The 23617-nt window shown below is 41.8% G+C and overlaps 1 protein-coding gene across 2 annotated transcripts in view; it reads right to left on the bottom strand.

Annotated features, from left to right (window-relative positions):
* The window catches only part of LOC309647598 (uncharacterized protein), a 96443-nt gene extending 75532 nt beyond the window's left edge, over positions 1-20911 (bottom strand). The window contains exon 1 of one of the 2 annotated variants that reach the window (XR_014256174.1): positions 19566-20911. The gene's annotated coding sequence lies outside the window, so the exon portion shown is untranslated. The remainder of the gene's footprint in view (positions 1-19565) is intronic. The other variant, XR_014256175.1, reaches the window with a different exon arrangement.
* Positions 20912-23617: the final 2706 nt, after the last annotated feature.

Raw genomic sequence — 23617 nt, 5'->3', positions numbered from 1 at the left:
CAGAGGGCAGGAACAGAGCTCTGCCAGGCTGGCCTTCCCAGAGGGCAAGTGTAAGCAGCACAGCCAGGAATGTGAGCGACAGGCTTTGCTGGGTTGTCCAGAAGGAGGGCGACGTCTGGCTTGGCAGGCTGGAGTCAGCGCTAGCCTCACCTCGGACACGTGCACTGGGCCCCCTGGTCTCAGGCTCACACAGGCCTCCAAAGCCCTTCCCTCGGGATGGCGCTCAGACCCTCCACCCAGCCCACCCTCCCGCCCCAAACACCAGCAGGTCAAGCACCACTCAGAGAAGGGGGCCTTTAAAGGGCTTTAGAAAATCTTAGAATCCGGATATGGAAGCTACTATGTTTCACTTCTGGCTGAGAGCTCTGCTCCCAGAGCACAGGATGGCCGAGGGGGGCGAGATGGGAGGGTCTCACTGTGACCCCGAGGCACTGCTGGCCTTTTCAGCCACATGCCTGCCTTCCTTGGAAATACATTTCATTAGCAGCCAAAGGGAACACCCTGAGAAACAGAAGGAATTATTGGTTCCTTTCAACTCTTAGCAACAGTGAGTTTTCACCACCGTCTATTTCGTCTGCTCTCTGCAATGCGCTGGGACTTTCCTTTGAGCTAAATGTGCCTCAGCTGCCCACGGCACCCTACACACTTGGCGACTCCGCCTGACCCGGGAGTGCCCTGGGCCCCAGGGACAGGGTCCCTCCTTCCTGACGACCCCCTCGTGGGAGTGCTGAGGCCAGTCAGCCCCCAGCTCTGGGGGCTCAGCGTCCCCTCGGAAGTGACTGCGAGTCAAGCTCCCCACCGACCCCCTCCGCCCTGGTCTCCCTCCCGCCAGAGTCGCTTCGTGCGCGGTGCCGGTCGCCCCTCCTCGGGGGGAGGAGACCCGGGCCGACTCCGCTCCACTGACCTGCCGCTGCCCGTCCGGGACGTGGCCGAACAGCCGGTAAGTGTCAGGGAAGCCCCGAGGGCGGGCGCCCTCCCGCCCCCTCGTGACACGGTGCTGCTCCGGGTGGAGCCCGCGGCCCGGGTGGCAAGAGGCGCGACGGGGGTGGGAAGGAGACGGGGCCACGGGAAGCCCGGGCCGGGGCGCAGAGGCAGGAGGCGGCGAGGGGGGCCGGCCCAGCCGCGAAGCCTCTGCCTCCGCCCCGCCCAGGCCCGAGCGGCCCTCAGACCTCCCTGCCGGCCCCTGGGCTCGGGGTGGGTGACAGTCGCGCCGAAGAAGCCGTCCCGCTCTAGCAGTCCAGAGAGACCGGCCCAGGGGTTGTGCCTGTTACCGGCGTGGGGCGAGCACCAGGGCATGAGGGTGTGGAGCTGTCCGGTCGCAGGTCACAGGCTTTGCTGTCGGAAAGGAGGGCTGCGATGGGGTTGTGCCAACGGAAGGGGAGGATGGAGCCGCCCACAGTCCCCGTTTGCCAGGCACAGCTTCATTGCGGACCCTGTTCTCCGCAGCCGTGCGCAGCAGGGACACCCAGGCCTGGCGAGTCTGCGCCCCACCCAGGGCCGCTGGGTTCCTGCGCAGCAGCCCCGGCATCTCCTGCTGAGAAACCCCAGAGACCGTGCTCCATCCCCCGAGCCCACCGCAGCGCTGCAGAGCCCAAGGGGGCTGGGGCTTCACTCCAAACTTGAGGAAGCCACACCTGGGGGCTGCGGCACAAGCGCGGGTGCCACCATCCCCGCAGGAGCAGACCCCGCAGAGGGTCTATCTTTTGGAAGTAAATTTAGACTAACAGGTTTTACACACAGAATCTTAGAGCTGGGAAAAGTCCTTTGTGTCATTCATGTAGCTTCATAAGATTTTTTTTTAATGAGAGGATGGATTTCCTTGAGCAAGAGTGAATTTCCAGGAATGGGTCCCTGGATACCAAGGACTGTTTTGGGGAAGAAAGACGAATCTATTCTGTGAACGCCTTGTAGAACATATTCTATATTGTAGTTCTGTCTGGAAACACATGTACTGTTGATCTTTGTAGCAGCCCTTAACATCCTCAAGAGAAGCTCTCATTTCCCCGTTAGTACTTGTTATAGACTGAATATTTGGGTCCCCCCAGCGTTCACATGTTGACACCCTACCTCCAATGTGATGCTATTAGAAGGTGGGTCTTTTGGGAGGTGATTAGGATTTGATGAGGTCATCGGGATGGAGCCCTCATGATGAGATTCTTACCCTTGTGAGAGTCATGAGAGAGCTGGCTTTTTCTCTCTGCTCTCTGCCCTGTGAGGACACAATGAGAAGTGGACAGTCTGCAACCCGGAAGAGAGTCCTCACCAGAAGGCGATGATCCCGGCACCTAGATCTCAGACTTCCAGCCTCCAGGACTGAGAAATACATTTTTGTTGTTTACAAGCCCCCACCCCGCCCCGTTTATGGTACTTTGTGACAGCAGCCCAAACTGACTTAGCACTCTTTTCTTCAAGTAAATGGAAGAGTTTGTGGAGCCCATCCATTTTACGATACAATTTCCCAAATAACCAAGATTCTCTCTATACACTCTGATTTGTCAACTTCTTTTTTTGTCAAAATTGTTATAAAAAGTTTCCATATTTTTTCCTAATAAATTGTTTCCAATCCATGTTGTCACTATAATGGTTCTATGATATTAATAATTTGAGCCCTAATACCCTGCTTAAAATTATCATTTATTTGTGTTATGAATAAGTTCAGGGTTCAAATACTAAAGTTTTAAAAGGATATACTGTGTAAAACATGTATGTCATCCCTCTGAAGGAAAGAAGGAGGGAAGAAAGGAAGGAAGGAAGGAAAAAACATTGAATTTGCCCTAAGTTTAGCTGCCACTTCCTAAGGGAAGCCCTTTCCAACTCCAGACCCCCAGGCATCACAAATAAGCTCTCGTGGGACACTGTCCATACTGTTGCACGTCATGTTTCCTGAAAAGCTGATTCTGAGACAAGGACAGACTTTCAGGAAGTTTCTTGGGGTGTGTATTTTGGGAGAAACATAGAATTACCGTATGACTCAGCAATTCCACTCTTAAATCATTAAAAACAAACACTCAAACAAATCTGCGTACACACATGTTTATAGCAGCACTATTCACAACAGAAAAATCATGGAAATAACCCAAATGTCCATCAATGGATGAATGAATAAACAAATTGTAGTATATACCTACAGTGGAATAGTAATTCAGTCATAAAAAGGAATGGAACAATTAAATATCAAACAATTACATGGCCAAAAACATTTTTTTAAGAAATGAAATACTACTACATATTACAGTGTGGATGACTCGCAAACATCATGCTAAGTGAAAGATGCCAGACACAAAGGTCACACATTGCATGATTCCATTTATCTGAAATTTCCAGAATAAGTAAATCGATAGAGAAAGAAAGCAGATTGGTGGTCTCCAGGGCCTGGCAGAGAGAGCGAAGTAGTATCTTCTTAATGAGTACAGAGTTTCCTTTTGGGGTGATAAAAACGTCTGTGGGAAGAAAAAAATTTTTAATTGGAAAATGATTGATTAAAAACAGAAGTCTGTGGGGTATTTCTTGGTACTGCCTTTCCCAATTTCGACAGTAAATGGTCAAGTACACAGTAAATGGTCAAGTACACAGTAAATGGTCAAGTACAGCAGCCATGGTTTGAGAAAGAAATGACGACCAGGGCTCAGAACACTCACTCAGGGACGAGGGTGAGGGTCACCCCACCAACTAAGCCATCCATTTTAGCAGAGTTATTATCCAAGGATGAGGGGACTTGAGAATGGATAGCACAGGAGGGAGACAATGACTATCAGTTGTGGCCTTGAGGCCACCTACAGTAACAGAGGCTATAGTTCGACCCACTGACCCTCCTTTCACTAGTAGTTCATCTCAACTCACCCTCTCCCCTACAAACGATCCATGGAAACTATGAAAGAGTTGTTTCCAGAACTTATGCAAAGACGTTGATCCAAGTAAAGGCAACAAAAGCAAAAATAAACAAGTGGGGCTATATCCAACTACAAAGCACAACAAAGGAAACCAACAACAAAATGAAAAGGCAACCTACCGAATGGGGGAAAATTTTTACATATCATATATCCTGTAAGGGGTTAGTATTCAAATTATATGAAGAACTCATACAAAAAAAAAAAGAAAAAACATCCTACTAAGAAATGGGCAGAGAGTCTGAATAGACATTTTTACCAAGAAGATACAGAGATGGACAGCAGATAATTAAAAAGACACCTAAAATCACTAATCAGCAGAGAAATGCAAATCAAACCACAAAGAGATGTCACCTCATACCTGTTAGAATGACTAATATCAAAGACAGGAACTAACAAGTGTTGGCAAGGGTGTGGAGAAAAGGGAAGCCTTGTGCACTGTTGGTAGGAATGTAAATTGTTGCAGCCACTATGGAAAACAGTATGGAGGTCCTCAAAAACTTAAAAATAGGACTATCATACGATCCAGCAATTCCACGACTTGGTATTTGTATGAAGGAAACAGAAACTCTAATTCAAAATGAAATCTGTACCCCCATATTCATTGCAGCATTATTTACAATAGCCAAGACTTGGAAATCCCTGTGTTCATCGATGGATAAATGGATAAAAGACATTAGGCATATATATATGCCAAATTATTTATATATATATATATATATATATATATATATAATTCAGCCATGAGAAAGAATCAAATCCTGCCATTTGTGACATGAATGGACCATGAGGGCGTTATGCTAGGTAAAATATGTCAGACCGAGAAAGAAAAATCCTGTATGATCTCACTTTATATGGAATTTTTAAAAAAGCTCATAGATACATAGACTGGTGGTTACCAGAGGCAGGGGGTGGAGGGTGGGGTGAAATGGGTAAAGGTGGTCAATATGTACAAACTGGCAGTTATAAAATAAGTCCTGGGGATGTGACTATAGTTAATAATATCGTATTGCATATTTAAAAGTTGCTAAGAGAGTAGATCTTAAAAGTCCTCATCACAAGAAAAAAAGATTTCTACCATGTATGGTAATGGATGTTAACTAGACATACTGTGGTGATCATTTTTTAAATTGAAGTATAGTGGATTTGCAGTATTATACTGTAATAACAATATATTAGAACACAGTGATTCAATATTTTTATAGATTATACTCCATTTAAAGTTATTAGGAAACATTGGCTATCCTTATAGCTTATTTATTTAAAGCATAGTAGTTTGTGCCTCTTAATCCCCTCCCCTCCCCCATCTTGCCCCTCCCCCCTTTCCTCTACCCACTGGTAACCACTGCTTTGATGTCTACATCTGTGAGTTCATTTCCTTTCTGTTACATTTATTCTTTATTTTTTAGATTCCACATACGAGTGATAACATACCGTATTTGTCTTTCTCTGTTTGACTTATTTCACTAAGCATAATAGTATTGGAGCAAAAATAGAAATGAAGTTTTTCCTCTCCTGAAAATAAGGAAAGTAAAGGGGACAGTGAACAGGCTAGAGAAGACACATAAACTGGCCTGAAAGGGTTAATCGATCCTAGTTTTATTTAAACTGTTACTAATCTGTAGAGTAAGTAACTAGATGTATCTTTCACAGAGCTAAATTACATTCTGTTCCTATCACTCCCTAGCTGCCTATGTAAATGTCATCCTGCATCTGGTGCTTAAGCTCCCTGCCCTCTCTTGTAGCAAATCACCCCGTGTAGCTGTTTGCATTTCAGGAAGCAGATGGCAGGCAGATAACGCCGAGGCAAATGAACCCAATTCCCGGTCCGCCGGACCCAGTTACCGGAGTGCCTGACGCCAGCGATGCCGGTTTAAAAATAAGGCAAGAAGAAGAGGAATGCAGGACTTTTACCATTTTGCTCTTGATTATGACTCCCTGGACTGCGGTGGCCGCCCAAGGGGCGGGGACGCCAGCCGGGGCCTCCAGGCGTGTGTGGGCATCTTGTCTGCAGCCAGCGTCCCCGAGGCCGTGCTCGGCCCGTAATCACTCAGTGAAGCTGCGCCGCAACAGCGCGGCCGACTTTTTCTGGCACTGTGAGGACCTGTGCGCATTGCAGGATTCGGTGCCTCTGCCCGCCGTGCGCGCCTCCCTGCGGGAGGGCCTGCTGGACTTCAACGCCGACCGCCTCCGCGGGGTGGACTGGGCGCCGCCCATAAGCACCCTCTGCTCCCGATCTGTATCCAGAGCTTCTTCCAGCCACGGCTTGGCGAGACGGGTTTGTAGTTTCCACTTCCAGGGGCTCTCGTGTGGGCGCTGCGAAGCGGGGTTTTAGATGGTGCAAGGTGGAGGTGGGCACTAGAACCGGTGCCCAGTGCCCGGGTGTGCGTGCACTAGATGGGGCGAGCGGCCTAGGACTCCTGCCGGCTCGGTGACCCCGGCCGAGCGCCTTAAGGCTTCTAGGTCTCAGTGTTCTCATCTGTAGCATGGGCTGAACAGGACTCACTCTCTGTGGCGGTTACAAGGTCGCATTCTGTTAATGCTTGTAGACTCTACAATGTAGAACACTTAGCGCAGTTTGGAGCATCGTTACTTGTTCCACAGATGTTACCTGGTCTGTTGAACGACTTTGCCTGGTACACGCCAAAGCATTTAGGAAATGGATAGATCCCATATTCATTTCCTTTCCATTAAAACAGGGCTCAGGGAAAAAAAACGTTTTTCTCAATAGTCGTATCATATAGTGGAAAGAGCACCGGTGTGAAGGCAGCTTAGGGTTTGAATCCCAGGGCTTATGCTCTCTGTGGCCTGGGCAGGTTACTTTTGAACTGCAATCCCCACACTTGTAAAATGACATGAAAAACCACTCTTTCTGTGGGTTCTTAGAATTAATTAAGCAGGTTATGTGTGTAAAGAATCCTGGCACTTGAATGAGTTGTCAGAACCAAGGGCTGCTGGAGACGATGCTTCTGCCCTAGGTAATCTCCCCTCCTACTGGGCGGCAGGTAAACACAAGCACAGTAGTCAGTGCTCTGGAAGAAGTGAGATCTGGTGCTACAGAGCACAGAATCTTCTGTTTTTTTAATTTAATTTTCATTGTATATTGGAGGATAGTTGATTTACAATATTGTGTTAGTTTCAGGTGTACAGCAAAGTGATTCAAAGTGATTCCGTTATACATATATCCATTCTTTTTCAGATTCGTTTCCCATACAGGTTGTTACAGGATATGGAGTAGAGTTCCTTGTGCTATGCAGTAGGTCCTTGTTGATTATCTATTTTATATAGAGTCGTGTGTATATGTTAATCCCAAACTCCTAATGTATCCCTCCCCCCCACCTTTCCCCTTTGCAGAGCACAGAATCTTGGAAGGGAAAGTTCAGGGTAGGCTTCTTGGAGGAGGTGCCATCCTTTCTAAGGATATGTAGAAGCTCCTGGGGTGGCAGGAGGGAGCAGTGTGTGTCAAAGTTTGAGAAATATAAGAAAATATGGCAAAACTAAGGTACACGAGTGGAACTCCGGGTTTGGGAAAGAAAAGAGAGTTGATACTGGAAACCTAGTGGGGCCCAACAGAAAGGGGCCTTGTTTGTCCTGTCATAAGTTTAGATGTTTATCCTGAAGGCTGTGGGAAACCCTAAAGAACAGTGAGATGGACTTCTGGTTTAGAGACTCAGTCGGACCTCCATGTGGAAGGCACTTGATTGGGTGCAGGGTGAATTGTAATCTAAGGGTCCCACTTAAGTTAATAAAAGGTTGGACTGGATTTTGCAGATCCGAGATGGAATGGGTGGGGCCTGGTGACCAGTTAGAAAAGGGAGGGCAGCAAGTGTGGGTGACAGTTTACAGCTGCATCTTTTTGTGAGATACAGAGCACAGTACGAAGAGATTGGCGGGGGGCGGGAGAGGATCTTACTTCATCTTCAGTGCTTTAGAGGGGCCTGGTAGACAGGTCTGGGCCCAAGGTACAGATCTGGGCTTTTTGGGAGGACAGGTGTTTGACGGCATGGGAGAGACTTAGGTTACCCACAAGAAGATCCAAAGAATCACAGGTCTGAGGGCTTTTTAAATGGGTATATTGAGGATGTTTATAAGCTGAAAGAAAGTAGCCAGCAGAGAAAGGGTGTGAAGATCTAGGAGAGGAAATGATTGTTCATTTGTTTTCAAAAAGCTGAAACTTATCATGTGCCTGGCCCTTTTGTAGGATCTGGGGTTCTTGCCATGTGTTACCTCTTCTGCAAGGACAGTTCAACTCATCCCCTGGTGAAGAGAAGTCAGATTATTCTTTGCATCCCATTCAGGTGTAGGAACTGTTCTGTATCTCTGAAGGGACTTTACTTAACCAGAGTAATAAGTTAGAAATCAAAAGAAATTAGAGCTGGAAGGGACCTTAAAGGCCACTGTACTTAATTTTGCCTAATATTTTATATTGATTGTAAGAAACCTTTATTGCAGAGCCCATTCTCTTCAGAGTTCCTTCACTGAACTTTCTTTATGTCTTTCATCCAGTGGGTCTAGCTTGTAGATATTGGCCTCCTCCTAAATTTGCTTCTTCATTCACAGTACATTTTGCCTGGACTATGGCAGAAGCTCCTGGGTGGTTTCACGGCCCCTGGACTCAGTTCCTCTAAGTTCATCTGCCTACTCAGGTTGAGTGATCTTCTAACATGAAAAGATACGCCTAAAATAATGCTGCTAATGGCTTGCCCACACAGAGTTAGTGCATATTAGCCGGCCTGCGTGTGCTCTGCACAGAGGCGTGTAGTCTGAACTGTGCTCTGCCAAGCCTCCTGGGGCTCTTTGGCCCTGAGGAAGGAGAGCTTTTTGTGATCACTCCCTTTATCTAATTGTTCCTGCAGCAGCGGGGCACCTTTTTCTAATCAGCGGAGGCACCTTTACTCAGCCAGTGGTAGCCCCAGGGCTCATCACCTGTGGGATACAAGCCATGCTGTCTCCCAGGCTTGATTCGACCAACATCTCTATTTTCACAGAGTCCCTTCTCACACTTGGACCCCTGGCGTTTAGTTATCCCCACCTGCAGTATTTACAGTGCCCAGCAGGTGTCAGGCTTGAGTGTCTTTGCACAGGTGCTCCCTCCGCAGTTAATGCACCTCCTCCTCCAACTCTGCATAGCCTCGTCTTTCTCGATTGTACTTCAGGGTTATCATGAAGCCGTCACTTAGATATAACTTTTTGCCTCCATAGGAACCTCTGTGCATAAAGCTTATGGTTCTTTATCTCATGTGATTGAAAATTTGAGTTTATACATGTCCCTCCTTAATGAGGCTTTAAGGGCAGGAGTCGTTTCTAATCCTTAGCACAGAGCAGATGCTTTTTTTTCTTTTTAGATGCTTTTTAACGGTGATAAAATGTATAGTTTAAATCACTCATTTTACAATAATTTTGCTTTAGGTTCTGACAGAGTGAAAGTTTCCAGAAGTTGTGTTCCTGCAATAAGAAATAAAGATGTGACCTTCCAGTTGTGTAAAGCTCTTAAATGCTGTGTAAGTGCGTCGGGTGCGCTAAGGAACCTGGAGCTAAATGGGCTAGTTCTGAGAGAGAGAGACTAAACTACATTAACAAAGGTAAGCCTTCATTGTGTCCTGCCAACATTTGATAGTTGCTTTTGTGGCAAACTAAACGGGTAAAATTTTAAACTGTTCCTCTCCATTAAAGGGATTGAATAAATCGGCCACTTTGGGGCACCTGTGTCTTGCGAATTGTCCAATTGGAGATGGAGGTTTAGGAAGTGAGTTTCAGTCTTGTTTAAGTCTCTTCCCATCAGACTGGTCTTGTGATTTCCTACACACCATGTTACTTCCTGTCTACCTTTTCTTGGTGGTGTTCATGCCTGGATTGTCTCCTGTACCTGCTCAAAGCTTGGTCCATTCTCATTTGTACCATGGAAGTTTGTCATGCTGGATAATTTCAGAACTAATTTTACTTAAGTTTGTGTTAAGCTGCAAAGCACACATTTTGTATATTTTCTGTTTTTTGTGTTTGTTTATATTTTTATGGTTTCTTTTCAAGAAATATTATGAGAAGGGAAATAGCAAGATGTAAAGAGCAAAAAAGTCATCATTCTCTTTAAATTGTTAGAACATCTATCTGCAATCATAATTATAATGCACTGTGGTATGTGTTAAGAAAGGAAATATATGTAATGTCCCGTAGGAGCAGCAAAGTCGGTGGTGTTAGTGGGGGTGTGTCATGGAAGTAATCACAAAGCAGGTGACTGTTGGTTGGGGTCCTGAAACATTAGTGTGTGTTCCCTGTGTCCAGTAGTGGCCTGGAGGGGTCAGGAAGCCTGCCTTTCAATTTGAGGGAACAGAGGGTTTGAGGTCCTCTCTCTCATATTGCTCTACTATACTGCATAGCACCTCATAACATACTGGGTTTATAGTTGACATTTAAATTGCTGATTGATCATCAAGGTTGGGATGTATCATTGGAAATGAAAATAGGAAGAGTCTTATGCTTTTTAGGTTTTTCTTTTTTTTCCTATGTCTCAAAAGGTACGTAGTACTTTACTGAGTGGTTGGGAATAAAGTTTCCAGTATTCAGTGTATTCAGTTTTAGTCTCTAAATAGAATTAAACTCTTGCTGTAAAGTGGAATAACACTTTGTTACTGACAAGTTTTAGAATGCATCTGTTCGTCAATTACCTGTTTGGGAAGATTGTAGTTAATGATTTTAAGAATGTGGCTATAAACCTCCAATTGACCTAAGAAAAGCAAATAAGTTAAGACTGACAAATGTATCGGCTCTTCATCTTATTGTGTGTGTGACTTTTTTTTTCCTTTCAGTTATTTGTCAAGGTATAAGGAACTCTATCACTCTTAAGACAGTAGACTTCACGGGCTATAATCTGAAATGGCAGGGAGCAGATCACATGGTCAAGATCTTAAAGGTGATTTTATGTTTAAACTTCCATGAAAACATGTGATTGAAGCACATTAACATATTGATACAGATGGCGGTTAATTTTTGTCTTTTAATACATGTGAGTGCAGCTTTCTTTTTTTTGAAAGAATATGACCAGTTTTCAGTTTGGGATTCTACCATTTAGTAAAGATAGTCCACTTAATTTTAGAAATAAGCGATTTAATATATAATACATAATAATACTTTTACGTATTTTTAGTTACTGAAAACTTTGATTGTGATACTGTGAAGAAAGTATGCCATTATAGTCTTCAAGACTTAAATGAATCAAGTGTTTATTAGCTGCTGTAGTTTATAAAGTCATAAAAATCACTACATCAGCAATTTGTAAATACAGTTTTTAAAATAATGCCTTAACTTTACTTTGGTTACAATGACTGTATTTAGGCCTAAAGTTATTTAATAATTTGACATGAAGCCTTTTGAATAGTTTGATGGTGCGGATCAGGGGTAGGTAAACTATGGCTGGTGGGCTAGATCCAGCCCGTCGCCTGGTTTTGTAAAGAAAGTGTTTTTAGAACATAGTCGCACCCATTGTTTACATGGTAGTTGTGGCTACTTTCACCCTACACCAGTGGGGCAGAGTAGTTACACCAGAAACTGTAAAGCCCAGAAAGCTGGAAATGTTTAAATTTAGATTTGAAAAATTGAAAAATTCTTTGAGCCTCTACAGGGCAAGTCCATTAACCCCTGGGGTAGAAAACAGTCAAGAACTTGGGTGCCGAAGCCAAATGGCCTAGGTTCAAATTCCCTTTCTCCCTTTTCATAGCATTTGACCGTGGGCAAATCACTTAACGTCTATGCCTCATTATGAGGTTTAAATGAACTCATTTGTATAAATAGTGCCTGGCACATACGAAGCACTGTGTAAGTGATTGGTGTTATTTCTGCTTGGAGCTTTTAAAAGTTATTGTTAATAGAAAAATGACACGAATGATTTTCCTTTTAGAGTATCAAAGGCACTTTGAGTCTTTTATTTTTTCCAGAATGTAATAAGACTTTTTTCATTTACAGTCAGTGTTCCCTGTTACCAAAATTTATTTTATGAATATAAAGAATTGAATGTCTTTAAGACAGTACTTGTGCTTAAATGTCAAACCATTATTTTCCCAAGGCACATCAAACTGGCTCTGCATAGTCCAGGCCTCTAAAGTTTGTGTGCATACCCTAGGTAGCATGTGAGATCCATTTTGTAAATATAGTTTTTAAAATAATGCCTGGGACTTCCCTGGCGGTCCAGCAGTCAAGACTCTGCGCTCCCAATGCAGGGGGCCTGGGTTCGATCCCTGCTCAAGGAACTAGATCCCACATGCCTGCTGTAACTAAGAGACCACATGCCACAACTAAAAGATCCGGCATGCTGCAACTAAAGACCCGGCACAACCAAACAAACAAATAAACAAATAAATAAATATTTTTTAAAAATAGATAAAATAATGCCTTAGGAGTTAGGAAAAGAAAATATTAGAACCTATTTAGCTTTGTATCATTTAAAAAATATCTGTGTAGTTTATAATGTACATACATTATATGTATAGAACTTCGTGTATATAATTTGTTAAAAAATAAGATGCATATTAAAAAGTTTTCTTATGGGTTGCCCAGTCAGGTGTTTGGAGACCATTGGAGGACAGAATGATGAAATTTAGAGCCTCAGCAATGATAGAATTTAGAACCAGTTCCCTGACTTAGAAGATAAGGAAAATAATTCATAGACTGTAATTGAGTTGTCCAACTTTACATAACTGTTCAAAAGCAGGCCATCCAGTGGCTGGAATCTAATCACTGACCGACTAGAATCTGGGTCACTGGACTCATAAACCAGAACTGACTTTAATTTCTCAGGTTGATTCTCCTGGCATATATGCTTGATATGTGTGTGTGTAAATCTCTGACATAATAAGCCATACTCAGTAGGCACACCCTGTTTCCTTATTCAAGCATCGTAATTTCATCCCATTAAGTCTTTGAAGTATCAGACTACCAGAAGGCATGAAGAAACCTGGGCTGAGAGTCTTCATTCCAGGAGACCTGATCTTTTTTTTTTTTTTTTTTTTTTAACTTTTTTTTTGGGGGGGGGGTTTATTTATTTATTTATTTATTTATGGCTGTGTTGGGTCTTCGTTTCTGTACGAGGGCTTTCTCTAGTTGTGGCAAGCGGGGGCCACTCTTCATCACGGTGCGCGGGCCTCTCACTCTCGCGGCCTCTCTTGTTGCGGAGCACAGGCTCCAGACGTGCAGGCTCAGTAATTGTGGCTCACGGGCCTAGTTGCTCCACGGCATGTGGGATCTTCCCAGACCAGGGCTCGAACCCGTGTCCCCTGCATTGGCAGGCAGATTCTCCACCACTGCGCCACCAGGGAAGCCCAGGAGACCTGATCTTGACTGTATGGCTGGTTTGAGGCGCATCACTCTGAACTGCAGCACGCTCATTGGTGACCTGGGTGCAAGTGCTTTGGCAGGATCTCTTAGTGAGGATTTATGGCTTAGAGGTAAATTCTAAAATTGAAAATATTGAATTTTTAATATGATATATGCTTAGCTTTTGGCATGATACTATTGATAGGATTTTTTTAAAGCCTCATTTTACTGATAGCTTTTATTTTGCTTTTAAACTTTCTCTAAGAGTTGCATATATTCTTTACAGAAAATACAGAGTAACGAGAACAATTATCTATAATCTTAATACCCAGAGATAATCACTGTTCATTTTGGTGCATACACTTTCAGTCTTTTATTTTTCTATAAATATATTTGTACGCTTAGGGATTACAAAAATAGAATTGTAGTATACTTGCTATTTCATATTCCTGCTTCTTTCACTTAATGATGTATCACGTAGTATTCCATCATATTGATGTCCCATAGTTTAATCAATTCTTTGCAATTAGATTTAGACAGTTTGCTTTTCCCTGTCAGAAACAATGTGAATACGTTGTATATACGTCTCTGTGTCCATTGGGATTACTTCTGTAGAATAAGGTCCTAGAAGTGGAATGACTAAGTGTGACATATTTTTAAGACTTTTTTTTTTTTAATACTGCAGGTTCTTATTAGTCATCAATTTTATACACGTCAGTGTATACATGTCAATCCCAATCGCCCAATTCAGCACACCACCATCCCCACTCCCCCGCGGCTTTCCTCCCTTGGTGTCCATACATTTGTTCTCTACATCTGTGTCTCAACTTCTGCCCAGCAAACCGGTTCATCTGTACCATTTTTCTAGGTTCCACATACATGCGTTAATATACGATATTTGTTTTTCTCTTTCTGACTTACTTCACTCTGTATGACAGTCTGTAGATTCATCCATGTCTCAACAAATGACTCAGTTTCGTTCCTTTTTATGGCTGAGCAATATTCCACTGTATATATGTACCACTACTTCTTTATCCATTTTTCTCTCGAGGGGCATTTAGGTTGCTTCCATGCCCTGCCTATTGTAAATAGCGCTGCAATGAACATTGGGGTGCATGTGTCTTTTTGAATTATGGTTTTCACTGGGTATATGCCCAGTAGTGGGATTGCTGGATCATATGGTAATTCTATTTTTAGTTTTTTAAGGAACCTCCATACTGTTCTCCATAGTGGCTGTATCAATTTACATTCCCACCAACAGTGCAAGAGGGTTCCCTTTCCTCCACACACTCTCCAGCATTTGTCGTTTGTATATTTTCTGATGATGCCCATTCTAACTGGTGTGAGGTGATACCTCATTGTACTTTTCATTTGCATTTCTCTAATAATTAGTGATGTTGAGCCACTTTTCATGTGCTTCGTGGCCGTCTGTATGTCTTCTTTGGAGAAATGTCTATTTAGTTTTTCTGGCCATTTTTGGATTGGGTTGTTTGTTTCTTTAATATTGAGCTGCATAAGCTGTTTATCTATTTTGGAGATTAATCCTTTGTCCATTGATTCATTTGCGAATACTTTCTCCCATTCTGAGGGTCATCTTTTCGTCTTGTTTATGGTTTCCTTTGCTGTGCAAAAACTTTGAAGTTTCATTAGGTCCCATTTGTTTATTCTTGTTTTTATTTCCATTACTCTAGGAGGTGGATCCAAAAAGATCTTGCTGTGATTTATGTCAAAGAGTGCTCTTCCTATGTTTTCCTCTAAGAGTTTTATAGTGTCCAGTCTTACATTTAGGTCTCGAATCCATTTTGAGTTTATTTTTGTGTATGGTGTTAGGGAGTGTTCTAATTTCATTCTTTTACATGTAGCTGTCCAGTTTTCCCAGCACCACTTATTGAAGAGACTGTCTTTTCTCCATTGTATACCTTTGCCTCCTTTGTCATAGATTAGTTGAGCATAGGTGTGTGGGTTTATCGCTGGGCTTTGTATCTTGTTCCATTGATCTATGTTTCTGTTTTTGTGCCAGTACCATATTGTCTTGATTACTGTAGCTTTGTAGTATAGTCTGAAGTCAGGGAGTCTGATTCCTCCAGCTCCGTTTTTTTCCCTCAAGACTGCTTTGGCTATTCGGGGTCTTTTGTGTCTCCATACAAATTTTAAGATGATTTGTTCTAGTTCTGTAAAAAATGCCATTGGTAATTTGATAGGGATTGCATTGAATCTGTAGATTGCTTTGGGTAGTATAGTCATTTTCACAATATTGATTCTTCCAATCCAAGAACATGGTATGTCTCTCCATCTGTTGGTATCATCTTTAATTTGTTTCATCAGTGTCTTATAGTTTTCTGCATACAGGTCTTTTGTCTCCTTAGGTAGGTTTATTCCTAGGTATTTTAATCTTTTGGTTGCAGTGGTAAATGGGAGTGTTTCCATAATTGCTCTTTCAGATTTTTCATCATTAGTGTATAGGAATGCAAGAGATTTCTGTGCATTAATTTTGTATCCTGCAACTTTACCAAATTCATTGATTAGCTCTAGTAGTTTTTTGGTGGCATCATTAGGATTCTCTATGTATAGTATCATGTCATCTGCAAACAGTGACAGCCTTACTTCTTCTTTTCCAATTTGTATTCCTTTTATTTCTTTTTCTTCTCTGATTGCCGTGGCTAGGACTTCCAAAACTATGTTGAATAATAGTGGTGAGAGTGGACATCCTTGTCTCATTCCTGATCTTAGAGGAAATGCTTTCAGTTTTTCACCATTGAGAATGATGTTTGCTGTGGGTTTGTCATATATGGCCTTTATTATGTTGAGGTAGGTTCCCTCTATGCCCACTTTCTGGAGAGTTTTTATCATAAATGGGGGTTGAATTTTGTCAAAAGCTTTTTCTGCATCTATCGAGATGATCATATGGATTTTATGCTTTAATTTATTAATATGGTGTATCCCATTGATTGATTTGCATATATGGAAGAATCCTTGCATCCCTGGGATAAATCCCACTTGATCGTGCTGTATGATCCTTTTAATGTGTTGTTGGATTGTGTTTGCTAGTATTTTGTTGAGGATTTTTGCATCTATATTCATCAGTGATATTGGTCTGTAATTTTCTTTTTTTGTAGTATCTTTGTCTGGTTTTGGTATCAGGGTGATGGTGGCCTCATAGAATGAGTTTGGGAGTGTTCCTTCCTCTGCAAATTTTTTGAAGAGTTTGAGAACGATGGGTGTTAGCCCTTCTCTAAATGTTTGATAGAATTCACCTGTGAAGCCATCTGGTCCTGCACTTTGGTTTGTTGGAAGATTTTTAATCACAGTTTCAATTTCATTCCTTGTGATTTGTCTGTTCATATTTTCTGTTTCTTCCTGGTTTAGTCTTGGAAGGTTATACCTTTCTAAGAATTTGTCCATTTCTTCCACGTTGTCCATTTTATTGGCATAGAGTTGCTTGTAGTAGTCTCTTAGGATGTTGTGTATTTCTGCGGTGTCTTTTATAACTTCTCCTTTTTCATTTCTAATTTTATTGATTTGAGTCCTCTCCCTCTTTTTCTTGATGAGTCTGGCTAATGGTTTATCAATTTTGTTTATCTTCTCAAAAAACCAGTTTTTACTTTTATTGATCTCTGCTATTGTTTTCTTTGTTTCTATTTCACTTATTTCTGCTCTGATCTTTATGATTTGTTTCCTTCTGCTGACTTTGGGTTTTGTTTGTTCTTCTTTCTCTAGTTCCTTTAGGTGTCAGGTTAGATTGTTTACTTGAGATTTTTCTTGTTTCTTTAGGTAGGCTTGTATAGCTATAAACTTCCCTCTTAGAACTGCTTTTGCTGCATCCCATAGGTTTTGGATCGTCGTGTTTTCATTGTCATTTGTCTCTAGGTATTTTTTGATTTCCTCTTTGATTTCTTCAGTGATCTCTTGGTTATTTAGTAACGTATTGTTTAGCCTCCATGTGTTTGTGTTTTTTATGTTTTTTTCCCTGTAATTGATTTCTAATCTCATAGCGTTGTGGTCAGAAAATATGCTTGATATGATTTCAATTTTCTTAACTTTACTGAGGCTTGATTTGTGACCCAAGATGTGATCTATCCTGGAGAGTGTTCCATGAGCACTTGAGAAGAAAGTGTAATCTGCTGTTTTTGGATGGAATGTCCTATAAATATCAGTTAAATCTATCTGGTCTATTGTGTCATTTAAAGCTTATGTTTCCTTATTTATTTTCATTTTGGATGATCTGTCCATTGGTGTAAGTGAAGTGTTAAAGTCCCCCACTATTACTGTGTTACGGTTGATTTCCTCTTTTATAGCTGTTAGCAGTTGCCTTATGTATTGAGGTGCTCCTATGTTGGGTGCATATATATTTATAATTCCTATATCTTCTTCTTGGATTGATCCCTTGATCATTATGTAGTGTCCTTCCTTGTCTCTTGTAACATTCTTTATTTTAAAGTCTATTTTATCTGATATGAGTATAGCTACTCCAGCTTTCTTTTGATTTCCATTTGCATGGACTATCTTTTTCCATCCCCTCACTTTCAGTCTGTATGTGTCCCTAGGTCTGAAGTGGGTCTCTTGTAGACAGCATATATATGGGTCTTGTTTTTGTATCCATTCAGCAAGCCTGTGTCTTTTGGTTGGAGCATTTAATCCATTCACGTTTAAGGTAATTATCGATATGTATGTTCCTATGACCATTTTCTTAATTGTTTTGGGTTTGTTTTTGTAGGTCCTTTTCTTCTCTTGTGTTTCCCACTTAGAGAAGTTCCTTTAGCATTTGTTGTAGAGCTGGTTTGGTGGTGCTGAATTCTCTTAGCTTTTGCTTGTCTGTAAAGCTTTTGATTTCTCCATCAAATCTGAATGAGATCCTTGCTGGGTAGAGTAATCTTGGTTGTAGTTTCTTCCCTTTCATCACTTTAAGTATATCATGCCACTCCCTGCTGGGTGGTAGAGTTTCTGCTGAGAAGTCAGCTGTTAACCTTATGGGAGTTCCCTTGAATGTTATTTGTTATATTTCCCTTGCTGCTTTCAATAATTTTTCTTTGTCTTTAATTTTTGCCAATCTGATTACTATGTGTCTCAGCGTGCTTCTCCTTGGGTTTATCGTCTATGGGACTCGCTGTGCTTCCTGGACTTGGGTGGCTATTTCCTTTCCCATGTTAGGGAAGTTTTCGACTATAATCTCTTCAAATATTTTCTCTTGTCCTTTCTCTCTCTCTTCTCCTTCTGGGACCCCTATAATGCAAATGTTGTTGCGTTTAATGTTGTCACAGAGGTCTCTTATGCTGTCTTCATTTCTTTTCATTCTTTTTTCTTTAGTCTCTTCCGCAGCAGTGAATTCCCCCATTCTGTCTTCCAGGTCACTTATCTGTTCTTCTGCCTCAGTTATTCTGCTATTGATTCCTTCTAGTGTAGTTTTCATTTCAGTTATTGTATTGTTCATCTCTGTTTGTTTGTTCTTTAAATCTTCTAGGTCTTTGTTAAACATTTTTTGCATCTTCTCGATCTTTGTCTCCATTCTTATTCCGAGGTCCTGTATCATCTTCACCATCATTATTCTGAATTCTTTTTCTGGAAGGTTGCCTATCTCCACTTTACTGAGTTGTTTTTCTGGGATTTTATCTTGTTCCTTCATCTGATATATAGCCCTCTGCCTTTTCATCTTGTCTGTCTTTCTGTGAATGTGGTTTTTGTTCCACAGGCTGTAGGATTATAGTTTTTCTTGCTTCTGCTGTCTGTCCTCTGGTGGTTGAGGCTATCTAAGAGGCTTGATGGGAGGCTCTGATGGTGGGTAGAGCTGACTGTTGATATGGTGGTCAGAACTCAGTAAAACTTTAATCCACTTGACTGTTGATGGGTGGGGTGGGTTCCCTCCCTGTTGGCTGTTTTGCCTGAGGCAACCCAACACTGGAGCCTACCTGGGCTCTTTGGTGGTGTGAATAACAGACTCTAGGAGGGCTCACACCAAGGAGTACTTCCGAGAACTTCCCCTGCCAGCGTCCCCGTCCCCACGGTGAAACAGAGCCACCCCCTGCCTCTGTAGGAGACCCTCCAACACTAGCAGGTAGGTCTGGTCCAGTCTCCCCCAGGGTCACTGCTCCTTCCCCGGGTCCCGATGCACACACTATTTTGTGTGCGCCCTCCAAGAGTGGGGTCTCTGTTTCCCCCAGTCCCGTCGAAGTCCCACAGTCAATTCCCACTAGGTTTCAAAGTCTGATTCTCTATGAATTCCTCCTCCCATTGCTGGACCCCCAGGTTGGGAAGCCCGACGTGGGGCTCAGAACCTTCACTCCAGTGGGTGGACTTCTGTGGTATAAGTGTTCGCCAGTCTGTGAGTCACCCACCCACCAGTTATGGGATTTGATTTTACTCTGATTGCGCCCCTCCTACCGTCTCATTGTGGCTTCTCCTTTGTCTTTGGATGCGGTGTATCCTTTATGGTGTGTTCCAGTGTCTTCCTGTCGATGACCGTCCAGCAGGTAGTTGTGATTCCGGTGTTCTCGCAAGAGGGAGTGCGAGCACGTCCTTCTAGTCTGCCATCTTGGTTCCTCCCATTGTTTACATTTTTATTTTCTCTTCCTGTTGTCTATAAACATAATTCCACATAGCTTCAATATAATTTGCCATTCTTATCTTTTCATACTAAATTTAAATTTTATGATTCATAGTTATACTTTTTAACATTGGATTCAGAAGGTTTCATTGTGTTGGTCCATTTTTTAAATTGGTGAAAAATTGGAAATAACCTAAAATAAACTATTGTAAACATCTTCATAAATACAACTTTTCTTTTTCTACTTAAAGATGTATGTCTTTGATTCTCCATTAATCAACTTGCTTGGACAATAGTGTATTAAATAGAAGTTGTTAAGAGTGTTTATGAAGTCAAAAAAAAAGCTTATGATTTGTCTGCCAATTGTTATTTCAAGACAGTGATATTTTAATAATCAAAGAGTACATACAAAGAAGTTAAGATTTGTGGTATCACACTAATTACATATTATCATTAAAAATTTATACGATATGTAAAGCATTCTTAAAATAGCTAAGTTGCCTTTTGCTATAATATTAGAAATGGAAATATATATAAATAAAACATGTATATGTAAAACATATTAGGAATTCTGTAATATTAGTACCTGGTGGTATATAATACGGCATCATGGAAAGAGAATACAATTAAAAAAATATTTTTTTATTTAGCATGATTAAACAAAGTGGAAATGTAACTGAAGTATACAAGCTCATAGAGCTATTTTAAGAGTAATTTTATTTCTTGGGCTAGTTTTTGTATTGACCTCAGTTATTTGGAGACATAGAGGTAAGCCAAATCAATAGCTGGGTATATACTTAGATCCAGGTGAGTATAGGGGTAAGATAATGGTGTGAATTGTGTCACATTTATATTGTAATTATGTATGCCTAAAAAAGATGGGAACTTTTATTAGAAATTTTGTTTTTATCTCCTAACACGAAAAGTGTAATTAAAAAAATTTTTAATACAAATGTATTTGCATTAGTTTCTGAAAGTAAAGGAAGGGTATACACATACAAACCACATGCATACAGACATTTTTTTTGGAGGGTAGTTAAGTTAAAAAACAAAATAAAATAGCACAAAAAGAACTGAGCTCCTATATATTTTTAAGAGGCATGTTAAATCACACAGAATCATGTGGTGATTATCAATAAGCTACACTCTATGAAATATTTATCCTCTATTACCACATACACTCTATTTTACACTCCACCTTAATGCCGCTAAAATGTAGAAAGCAGCAGCATAGCACAGGGAGATCAGCTCGGTGCTTTGCGATGACCTAGAGGGGTGGGATAGGGAGGGTGGGAGGGAGGCTCAAGAGGGAGGGGATATGGGGCCATGTGTATGCATATGGCTGATTCGCTTTGTTGTGCAACAGAAACTAATGCAGAATTGTGAAGCAATTATACTCCAATAAAGATCTATTGAAATAAATAAATAACATGAAATATAGTAGATTTGAAGGATAAAAATAACCATTTTAACCTATGATGTTTGTTTTCAGTAAATTCAAATTAAATATTTAAATGTGAATTTTAATATATGGCTTGTTCTAAATAAAATATTAACACGTATGTCTAGTTTTTGCAACCAAATATTTCATATAAAGATACTTGCCTCTTTACTACTGAAATATAGGATAAGTCTCCACATTTCACTCTTATCCAGTGGGTTTCATTTGTATTTGTGTGTGTTTTTTTTTATGAAATCAAAGGAGCAGTGAAGGCTGACAGGCTTATAGGAGAGTAACATTGACTCACCTACCACCCAGCAACTTGCAGTCTTATAACTTTTACTGTTTTTACATAGAAAAATTCATCTTAAATTGAAATTTTGGTCCAATTCTGAAGATTCTGTTTGGCAGAAGTCATGGGTGTACCTGTGTTTCGCTATCCTTGAGATTCAGAAATGCCAAAGGTGTTCTAAGATTCAATAAACTTGAGTGTTTCTGCATGATACATAAAATGTATCATACTTTGGGATTTTTAAAAAATTTATTTTTCCATTTCTGCACATCTCAATACTTTTGTTTTAGTTAAAATAACTTGTTAGGGGATTAACCAAGATGGCGGAGTAGAAGGACGTGCTCTCACTCCCTCTTGCGAGAGCACCAGAATCAAAACTGCCTGCTGGACAATCATTGACAGGAAGACCCTGGACTTCACCAAGGAGGATACCCCACGTCCAAGGACAGAGGAGAAGCCACAGTGAGACGGTAGGAGGGGCGCAATCAGAGTAAAATCAAATCCCATAACTGCTGGGTGGGTGACTCACAGACTGGCGAACACTTATACCACAGAAGTCCACCCACTGGAGTGAAGGTTCTGAGCCCCACGTCAGGCTTCCCAACCTGGGGGTCCAGCTACAGGAAGAGGAATTCCTAGAGAATCAGACTTTGAAGCCTAGTGGGAATTGATTGCAGGACTTTGACAGGACTGGGGGAAACAGAGACCCCACTCTTGGAGGGCACACACAAAGTAATGTGTGCATCGGGACCCAGGGGAAGGAGCAGTGACCCTGGGGGAGACTGAACCAGACCTACCTGCTGGTGTTGGGGGGTCTCCTGCAGAGGCGAGTGGTGGCTCTGTTTCACCGTGGGGATAAGGACACTGGCAGCCGAGGTTCTGGGAAGTTCTCCTTGGCGTGAGCCCTCCCAGAGTCTGCCATTAACCCCACCAAAGAGCACGGGTAGGCTCCAGTGTTGGGTTGCCTCAGGCAAAACAACCAACAGGGAGGGAACCCAGCCCCACCCATCAACAGTCAAGTGGATTAAGGTTTTACTGAGCTCTGACCGCCACAGCAACAGTCAGCTCTACCCACCACCAGAGCCTCCCATCAAGCCTCTTAGATAGCCTCAACCACCAGAGGGCAGACAACAGAAGCAAGAAAAACTACAATCCTGCAGCCTGTGGACTAAAAACCACAGTTACAGAAAGGTAGACAAGATGAAAAGGCAGAGGGCTATGTACCAGATGAAGGAACAAGAAAAAACCCCAGAAAAACAACTAAATGAAGTGGAGATAGGCAACCTTCCAGAAAAAGAATTCAGAATAATGATAGTGAAGATGATCCAGGACCTCGGAATAAGAATGGAGGCAAAGATTGAGAAGATGCAAGAAATGATTAACAAAGACCTAGAAGAATTAAAGAACAAACAAACAGAGATGACCAATACAATAACTGAAATGAAAACTACACTGGAAGGAATCAATAGCAGAATAACTGAGGCAGAAGAACGGATAAGTGGCATGGAAGACAGAATGGTGGAATTCACTGCTGCGGAACAGACTAAAGAAAAAAGAATGAAAAGAAATGAAGACAGCCTAAGAGACCTCTGGGACAACATTAAACGCAACAACATTCGCATTATAGGGGTCCCAGAAGGAGAAGAGAGAGAGAAAGGACCAGAGAAAATATTTGAAGAGATTGTAGTCGAAAACTTCCCTAACATGGGAAAGGAAATAGCCACCCAAGTCCAGGAAGCGAAGAGAGTCCCATACAGAATAAACCCAAGGAGAAACACGCCGAGACACATAGTAATCAAAGTGGCAAAAATTAAAGACAAAGAAAAATTATTGAAAGCAGCAAGGGAAAAACGACAAATAACATACAAGGGAACTCCCATAAGGTTAACAGCTGATTTCTCAGCAGAAACTCTGCAAGCCAGAAGGGAGTGGCATGATATACTTAATGTGATGAAAGGGAAGAACCTACAACCAAGATTACTCTACCCGGCAAGGATCACATTTAGATTTGATGGAGAAATCAAAAGCTTTACAGACAAGCAAAAGCTAAGAGAATTCAGCACCACCAAACCAGCTCTACAACAAATGCTAAAGGAACTTCTCTAAGTGGGAAACACAAGAGAAGAAAAGGACCTACAAAAACAAACCCAAAACAA

This window comes from Balaenoptera physalus, assembly GCF_965194825.1.
Source record: "Balaenoptera physalus genome assembly, chromosome: 1".
Lineage (NCBI taxonomy): Eukaryota > Metazoa > Chordata > Mammalia > Artiodactyla > Balaenopteridae > Balaenoptera > Balaenoptera physalus.
Note: the sequence above shows the minus strand (reverse complement) of the source record. Positions and strands in the feature narration are given on the sequence as shown.